At 37.5% G+C, this 9,647-nt stretch overlaps 1 pseudogene across 1 annotated transcript; it reads right to left on the minus strand.

Annotated features, from left to right (window-relative positions):
• Nucleotides 1–967: 967 nt before the first annotated feature.
• LOC104595997 (3-ketoacyl-CoA synthase 4 pseudogene) lies at nucleotides 968–3,315 on the minus strand (annotated as a pseudogene). Its single transcript, XR_016083873.1, has 2 exons — nucleotides 3,090–3,315; nucleotides 968–2,963 (listed from the first exon to the last, which is right to left on the minus strand). The product of XR_016083873.1 is annotated as a 3-ketoacyl-CoA synthase 4 pseudogene (transcript).
• Between the last annotated feature and the right edge of the window lie 6,332 nt (nucleotides 3,316–9,647).

Genomic DNA, 9,647 nt, shown 5'->3' on the forward strand with positions numbered 1-9,647 from the left:
ATAATTATTTTGTAGGCAGCTGTAGCTGCACAGCCTGCACTAATCATCAAGCCTTACCCCCCATATGGGGTAGTCTACATGAACCCTGCTTTGCCATTCTGTTCCATTTAAAGCCATATCCATTGTCAAGTTATGAGCACTTGGATGACTAGGAATTAGATAGGAAGCATCCACAATAGAAGAACATGAAAAGAAAGATATAAACCACATACATACCTTTTTATCAATAAAACATAGTTTTATTTCTTTGAAACAAAAAAAGAAAATCTGAATACAACTCTTAGGGTCTATGCACCCTTTTCTAACCCCTCCCTTTACACATTTCTTTTACTTGGAATTATACCACAGTACATTTGATTTTAAATACCCCTCACTTTTCCAAACTATCACCTAAGTGATTAGCTGACCTTGGACACCACCTATATTGGACTCTTATTTCCAAAGACAACATAGATGTTTCCCTTAGGATGTATGAAGAAAATAAAATCTAACACGGACTAACTCAAGGCAAGCAACAACAAGATGCCAATAATCCAGTGTAATAATTACAACTGAACTCTACAGGGGGTTGTTTACTGAAATGATTGTAAAACACTATATTGAACAAAGTAATTGAACTTTACATCCACAGGTTTCAGTCTATCAATTTACCAAAGAAATCATGTCTTCATAACTTAACAAATGCATCCTTGTCACATGAAAAGCATGCTATACCACATCTATGTGAAGAGAGGCTGGCAGAAATATGAGCAAAGTTATTTCATGACAGCGAAGTCTTTACTGACATAAAATTTTTATCAGTATCAAATTATGATAAAATGTGCCACTAAAAATATTATGATCAAATAACTTAAATTAATTCTAAGGAAAACCAAAGTTCTAACCACTTTCTGCACATATACAATAAACTATCTCTATAAATAGTTTCTGAAGATCTTCTGCCATGGCCAAGCATATCAAAGAGGAATTTCAGAATAAGGCATTGAGCAATGCATTCTTGATTCTTCACATTATACCATCACAATGGTGAAACTCGAAAACTCCTAAAATGTTATTGTACATTAATTCAGAATACCCCAACCATACATAAATTAAAGAAAATGAAAAGAAATCAACATTATGGCTTTCAAGATCAAAGACCAGAGAAAGGACCTGATGAATCAAATGGCAAGACAGACCAAACAAGATGATTTGCTGGGACACAGCTAACTAATCTCCTGAACCAGAAGACTAAGAAACTGTCTTCACAGGGTACCTATCAATGCAATCTTCCCAGGGGTTCTTAGGAGATGGCTTCACATGCCGAAGTGATTCCCAGACAGCACTGTTACACTTGAAACCACTTCCAAACGCAATCTGCCAGACGCGATTGCCCTTGCGCATTCTCCCCTTGGCCTCAGTGTAGGCCAACTCGTACCATATGGAGCTCGATGATGTATTGCCGAAACGGTGGAGACTCATCCGAGAAGCCTCGACATGTACTGGCATCAGATGCAGGTTCTTCTCCAATTCATCAATCACAGCCCTGCCTCCGGCATGGATGCAGAAATGTTCGAAAGCAAGCTTAAAGTCCGGAATGTAAGGTTTGACCTTTGAATTGAACAGCTTCTTCACCACCAGGGTCGCGAAAAAGAGAAGCTGCTCGCTAATTGGGAGAACAAGCGGACCGAGGGTGGTGATATTGATCTTAAGGGCTCCTCCAGCAATGGCCATGAGGTCCTTGGACAGGGAGACACCAACTTTACCGGCGTCATCCTCTTCCTGATAAACACAACGGAATGCCTTATCATCAGCCCCACGGTGAGTCCTCACGACATGAACCAATTTGTACTTGGCACGGCGCCTATCGGCGGACTTGTTGGACAGCAAAACGGCGGCGCCACCAACTCTGAACAGGCAATTGGGTATCAGCATCGACTTCTTGTTCCCAAAATACCAGTTCTGGGTAATGTTCTCAGTACTGACGACAACCGCATAAGTGTTGCCGTGAACCTGAAGCATGTCCTTGGCAAGGTCGACGGCAATCACGCCGGCACTGCAACCCATCCCACCCAAATTAAAGCTCCTGATATTCCCCCTCAACTTGTACTTGTTAATAATCATAGCAGAAAGCGAAGGGGTGGGATTGAATAGACTGCAATTAACAACAAGAATACCAATATCCTTGGGCTTCACAGAGGTGTTAGCAAACAGGGTATCCAGAGCACCAAACATGACCTGCTCGGCCTCCTCCCGGGCTGCAGCCATTGACGGACGCGGTGGCAGGCAATGCATCGCTTCGGGGAGGTAAGTCTCATCGCCGAGACCGGAGCGCTCGAGGATCTTGCGCTGGAACTCGAGCGAGGCCTCGTCGAAGTCGCCGATGAGCCTGGAATGCTCCATAAACTTCTGAGGCCGGACCTGGAAATGAGATGGCGGTCGGTAACAAGCGTAATCGACGAGGTAAACGGGGCGCGGGCGGGTCATGACGTAGAGGGTAGACCCGAAGACAAGAAAAGCCGAGCAGACGATGACGCTAACAAGATTGTATTGGAGGTGGAGCCACAGCTGACGAGCATCCTCGGGGTTCATCTGCCCAGCCTGAACTATGATCATCGCCATGAGAGGGATGAGGCACAGAGTCAAGAGGTGACTCACCAAGTAATGGTACCCTAGTTTGACATACTTCAAGTTGACAGACTGCAAGAAGTCGGGCAGTCTTCGGCTCTGCCTGATTTGGACGTCTCCACCGTCAGCGGCGGCAGAGGCAGGAGGAGGAGCGGCGGAAGTGTTATCGGAATCAGCTCCGGTTCCGCCTCCCATGGTTGACTGTCAACGTCTGGCTAAAGCTAAAGCCCAAACCCTGCTTTACCAAAGATAAACTGGATTGTGGGTTCCTCTCTGAGAAGTAGCGAGATTGGATGAAGGATAGCTGTTTATATACTGAACCGAGATAGAGATAATCCACTCGTAGACAATTCTCTCTGGTTAAAAAATTGGAAGAAACAAACAAGAAAAAAAGGGCGGCAGATTAGATGGCTCAACCACAGCAACGACCACGAAGGAAGAAGAGTCACCCCACGACGTTCAAAAATCAAAATTGAACGTACCAGGGAAGGCGAGACTATGAGACCGGAGGGAGAAGATCGTCAACAGAAGCTCCTCGGTAAACGGGAATGGAGAAGATTAACGGTCTAAATAACTGTTTCTGTGTTGGACAATTCCAATCGGGTGGTCTATGTGAGCGACGAGAAAAAATAAAAATTTCTTCTCTTCGGTTTTTCAGTTTTCAGTCAACTGGGGGAGAGGCCAGAACTCAGAAGGCAGGACGCAAGTAGGAAGGTTCAATCGCCGCTGAGCTATATCTGACCTGTGCACGTATGTCATTGTTTGGAAACTGGAATACGAATAATCGTTCCGAATCTTCGGATTTCTAATAGACGCTTGTGTATTTTCTTTTATCACTAAATGAAGAAACACAGCCATCAGATCGGAACTAATTTTAATGGTTTTTGACCGACCAAGTGAGAACTGAGAGAAGAGCGTGGGGTCCCCGTTGAAGAGTGAAGACAGCGAAAGCGCTGGTGGCTGGTGGCTGGTGGCTGGTGGCTGGTGGCTGGTTCCACTTCACTTCCACATCACGTGTGAGCACGTGCAGGAAATGTTGGATTGGGTCTAAAAGATCAGAAGATGAAGAGGTAGGGATAAAATTGGAAATTAGAAGATGAGAATCATAATACCCAACGTTGTGTAAACTATACTGTTATGCGAAAACCGTCTGATTGGTATCAACTAAAGCTACTATATAGGGGGAATCAGTCATGGGGATTACATTATTTTGTCGTCAAATTTGGTGGGTGTTGTATGGGTCTCAGGTATGGCAATAGATTCCAATCCGACGGTTCGAAGACAGGAGAGTACAAAAATGGACGGATCAGGGTCAGACGATTTAAGAAGGAATCACAGAGGACAGTTGGAAGGAGGGAATGCCATAGCCACGAAGGATCATCGATAGTAGTAGTTAAAAACCAAAGGTCAGGTGTGACGATTAATCCAAAGGCTGCCAGCGAGAAACGGTCGAAGACGTCGAAAGTTGAGGAGAAAGGAAGAGTTATTATGAGTACACCTTCTAAACTGTGACTATGTGCGGTGTTGTGTGACTTGACATGTGTCTATAAAGAGAGAGAAGGGAAAAGGCTGAACTGTTTCGTAACTTTTTCACATGACACGATACGTTATGCATTTAATTCGTTTTTTTGGAAAATTCTCGATCAGTACGAAGCCACATCTGCCCCCACTTAATGCGCCCCAAAAATATCCCACAACACATCCTCACCGTGTATTGAAATGTTATTAGTGCACGATGAGGTGTGCATGTGGGGCGTTTTACTCGAGCAGAATCCAATACTTTGGTTTGAATGATAATTCATTAATTTTATCTCGAAAATTTAAAATGCGACAATTCATATCCGAAATTCGATAATCTGGTACTGCCGTTAATGAATTATAAATTAGCACGTGCTATCATATGCGTATGCGGATAAAATAATTAAAAATGTTAAAATTATTCTTATTGATAATTTTAAACCATTTTATCCTCTCTTTAATTTTGGACCAACTTCGGTCCTGGGTTGGAAGACTGGCCCTCCATTGCTGAATGCGCAGGCGGCTCCATATTGCCTTAACAACATACACCATAAACCATAAGTCTCTGACATCGATTTCAACCACATTGACATTGTTGGGTATCTCTTATCCAAGCTTGGCCTCTTAACGGATTTGACTGACTGGCTCTTTTCCACCTCAATTCTAATCGTTTCTACGAATCTAGCTCTTTGATAAGGACTTGATGCCATTTTCTTTAATAACAACAGCTTCTGATTCAACATTCTGGACAACCTCAGAAACTCCCCCGTTTCTGTCATTGTTTCTAACAACAACCTCGGCGGTTGCATCCCCAACAGCATTGGCAAGTTGGGTCACACCCCGAACAAGATCATTCTCATGAATGACAACCTCACCGGCTATTTTCCCTCCGAGATCGGTCTGCTTAAGAATGTCAGCTTCAACCATATCCAAGGCTCGCTTCCGCTCGCCATTGGGTAGATGGCTTACAATATGTTTACTAGAGTTGTACCAGCGGTGGTGTTTTAGCTATCGAGAGTGGAGAACTTTACGTACTCGTTTAACTACTTCACCAATGAAGCACTAGAGTGTAGTGCATTGATCTCTGACGGTGCAGAAAGGGTTCTATCGGATGACCGAAAGAAATGCACTCCTAGTAAACCAGATCAACGATATTCGAAGGAGTGCTCTTTCATTGTTGCACAACCCGTCGACTGCAACAAGTTGAAATGCGATAGTAACGATAGCAAGGGTGGTGCTACTCCTTTCCCTGCTTTGGGAGCAATGATGCACATGACGCAACCCCCACTACCAAGTTTGGCCCATTCGCCCAGATTCTTCAAGCCTCCTCCGCAATAGTCAACCATGTCGAAAGGAGCACCATCGAAGACAAAGCAGCCTATTATTCCACAACCTCCATCCCCGCATCCAATTAACTTGACTAAGCAGAAGCCTCCTGTTAGACATTACTTGCCATCACCACCAATCCATCATTATCCTTATGCACCACCACCACCACCAACTCATCATTCTGGTTACGTCTCACCTCCTCTCCATCTTCCTTCTTCTCCAACCCATCACCTTTATACACCACCATCGCCACCTCCACCACATATTGGGGTGCCGCCACCAACACATCACTATACAACGCCTCCACCCCTAGAAGAATACCTCCAACCAGTGCTCTGCCACCATAAGCTTCTATCTCTCTCTCACCTCCATTTGGGTGCATCATAGAATCACCTCCTTTGCCACCAAGTCATGCTTCCCAACTACCATCACCACCACCAGTTGCCTCCACCACCTCCCCCAATACAACATTGGAAGCACCCCCCACCATCGCATCCTCAAAGCTATCCCACCACCACCAAATCACTACACCCGTTCATCTCCACCTCCCACATTACCTTGACCATCACCACCACCACATTTTGACAATACACCCCTCCCACATGTTACAGGGGTATCCTATGCATCTCCTCCACCCTCGGTAAAGTCGATAAAACAACCCCCGTAATAAGTTACATAGAAAATGGATAAAAACAAAATAGCAAAAAAAGATTTGTTTGCCTTCTCTGGTGCCATCAACAAGTGCTCGTCTTCTCCGATGACGATGTGATTAAAAACATTTCTAATGGCAGCAAATGCATTTTATTCCAGCGATATTTTCCCAATAAAATGGTGAATATCTTCATATGATGCTCTCCGGTGATGTTTTCCCGTTGATTTCAGCTTTTTCGATGGCATATTCCGCTTATTAGCACCAGCGGGGAGAACTAAATTGTGGTTCTCACTTGTACAAAAAGGTTACTATAGTGGAGGTCATTTTCATCATTTCAAAATGAATCAAACTCAGTTATTGAAAATGCGATGGATAATTACGTCTTTTTATATATTAGTTAACAATCCATTAACGATTTTGAAAATTTGGATACTGGATTATTAGATTTTAAAGTTAAGGGACCAAATTGCCACTCGAACCAAAGTAAATGATATTAATCGAAAATTCTCTCTTTTTTGTATGTTGCTTTGGTCTAGGTTCATAAGCTGGTCTTGACCTTACCTATTTTGTTAATGATGAGTATGATGTGTGGGTTAAGCCATAGTTTTTTTTTTTTGATAAGTAGGGTTAAGCCATAGTTGCTCCAACTTTAAGACTTAAAATGCTGTAGTTACTTGTCGAATTTCTAGAAATGATGTCTCTACTCCATCGAATGATTTGAGATAACTAAAGCATTGGTGCCCTTCTTGATAGGTTTGAATATTCATTGCCTGAAACTATTGCCAAAAGATTTTAGAGAAATAACAATCATGCTTTAGAATGGCTTGTGGGTTTTCTTATATATTATATATAGAGGACAGTAAACCATAGGTTTAAAATATAGGGCATTGATGTATTGGATTCCAAGGAGACCAAAAGTCCGTCATGCATTAAAAACATCTTCCTTGTCATTCATGCTAAGATGTTTTTGATGAATTCGGCTTCGGTCATGGCAAAGGCTGTTAGAGCAGTCTTTAGTCTTTACAGCTTTGCATTCAAAATATCTCCCTATTTATATGCTTTATTTCACGGAAAAATATTCCAATGCAAAGTTGCAAAAGGCAATAGGGAAGCTGAACTCGTTTTTTATGTACAACTGCAATCCCAGTTGGGACCGATTGTTGGGACTTGAGACCCTGTGTTGGAATCAGATCTGGACTCGACTTTGATTTCTTAAGTATATATTAAATTTATATTAATTTCTTAAGTATATATGCATATTTTATTTCTGCCACCATTTTTTTAACTTTTCAAAGTGTATCCTGATTACTCACATAAATTATTTAAATGTGTTTCTTATGTATTTATAATTTTATACCCAATTATAGTCATTTAAGCATTATATTTAGTATTACTGTGCATCTTTGGGAATTGACATGGAAATTTCACGAGCCATTTATAAGTTTTCATTAGTTAGTTTGGAGATCAAAAGAAGTCATCATGAAAAAGTTTTGGTTGTAAAGGTGGCACATTTGTCTACGACATTTCTTTTAATGGAGTTAAAAAATGCAGAATTAAGGGTTAATTGAACAAAATTCCAAGGTAACATTGGATTAGGGTTAATGTGGACCCCATAATTCAAAGCATGCATGGTCCAGTGGGAATGTTTCATCTCTCTCTCCTTCTCCTTGCTCCAAACCACCCTTCCTAATTTCTTTTTTTTTAATTTTTAATTTTTTAATTTCACATAATTACCCATTAAACCAATAAGTAAATAACATAGGCTTAACTATTTTTAACAACCATAATGAAAAAGGGGTTTGATTTTCTAATGTTTAGTCAAGTGGCACCACTTTCTCCTAAATTGTCTCTAATTCCTATTTATCTCCTAAATTATCTCTCACTCCTATTTATCTCTTAAATTATCTCTAATTTAATCAAGAAGTTCTCTCCTAAACTATCTCTAATTCCTATTTATCCTCTCCCCCACTTTTTTCTACATTTATGTAAAGACAATTTCAATTAAAAATGTTCAGAATTATTTAAATATTATAATGAAATTATATACTAACTTTAAAATAATTATTCAAAACACAAAAAATTAATTATGATAGATTTAATAATATTCATATTATTAAAAGTTCTATATTTTTACAAAATTCATCATGAAATTATGTAGTAACAATATAAATTATAATTCTATGAATTATTCAGTTTAAATATTATTCAAACAATAAAAATTTAATATTAAAAATTAAAATATTATTTAAATATTTCAACAACGAAATATCTTAAATAACAAAACATTAAAAACAGCTAAATAATTATGTAACAAAATATTTAATATTATTTATAACTTTTACAATAAATAAAATTCAAATAATGAAAATTATGTAATAAATTTAAAAATTTTCTTAAAATTAGAAAAATAATTATGATATATTTCATAATATTCATATTAATAATAATTTAATATTTTATAAAATTAATAACGAATTATGTAATAACAGTACTAATTATAATTTTATGGATTATTAAATTCAATGAATAATTAATATCTTAAAAATTTAAATAACAATATTATTTAAATAATTAAATAATATTATAATAACTAATTTCAATTATATAAATTAATAATTATAGAAAATAACTTTCAAAAAAATAATATTTATTAGTAATAATTTTTCAATAATAGTTTATATTCATTATATATTTATATATTCTAAAATTAATATTTAAGTAATTTTATTAATTAATTATTGTATTTTTGATAAACAGCTAATTTTTCATTTTTGATAAACAACTAATTTTTCATTTTTGAAATTTAATTTATTATACTTTTTTTATAAATTTGTTTTTAGTAATTATATATTTTTTATAATTTATTGATTAATATTTATTATAGATTAAACTATTATTTGGGATTACACTATTTTATTGACTAATTTAATATAGTTTTAGTATTTATTGTATTTTTATTAGATATCTATTGTATTTTCATTATAAATTTATTTTTAATAATTGTGTATTTTTGCTATAAATTTTCAATAATTATTGGAGATTAAACTATTTTTATTGATTAGAGATTAGACTATAAATTTAGTTGAAATTAGGAGTGTTCAAGGATTGGTTCATTTCGGTTATAAATTGTTTCGCCAATTTAGTTGAGACCCTGTGTTGGAATCAGATCTGGACTCGACTTTGATTTCTTATAAGCATTAATTAAATTTATATTAATTTCTTAAGTATATATGCATATTTTATTTCTGCCACCATTTTTTTAACTTTTCAAAGTGTATCCTGATTACTCACATAAATTATTTAAATGTGTTTCTTATGTATTTATAATTTTATACCCAATTATAGTCATTTAAGCATTATATTTAGTATTACTGTGCATCTTTGGGAATTGACATGGAAATTTCACGAGCCATTTATAAGTTTTCATTAGTTAGTTTGGAGATCAAAAGAAGTCATCATGAAAAAGTTTTGGTTGTAAAGGTGGCACATTTGTCTACGACATTTCTTTTAATGGAGTTAAAAAATGCAGAATTAAGGGTTA

This window comes from Nelumbo nucifera, chromosome 3 (assembly GCF_055504915.1).
Source record: "Nelumbo nucifera cultivar China Antique chromosome 3, China Antique-T2T, whole genome shotgun sequence".
NCBI classification, from domain to species: domain Eukaryota; kingdom Viridiplantae; phylum Streptophyta; class Magnoliopsida; order Proteales; family Nelumbonaceae; genus Nelumbo; species Nelumbo nucifera.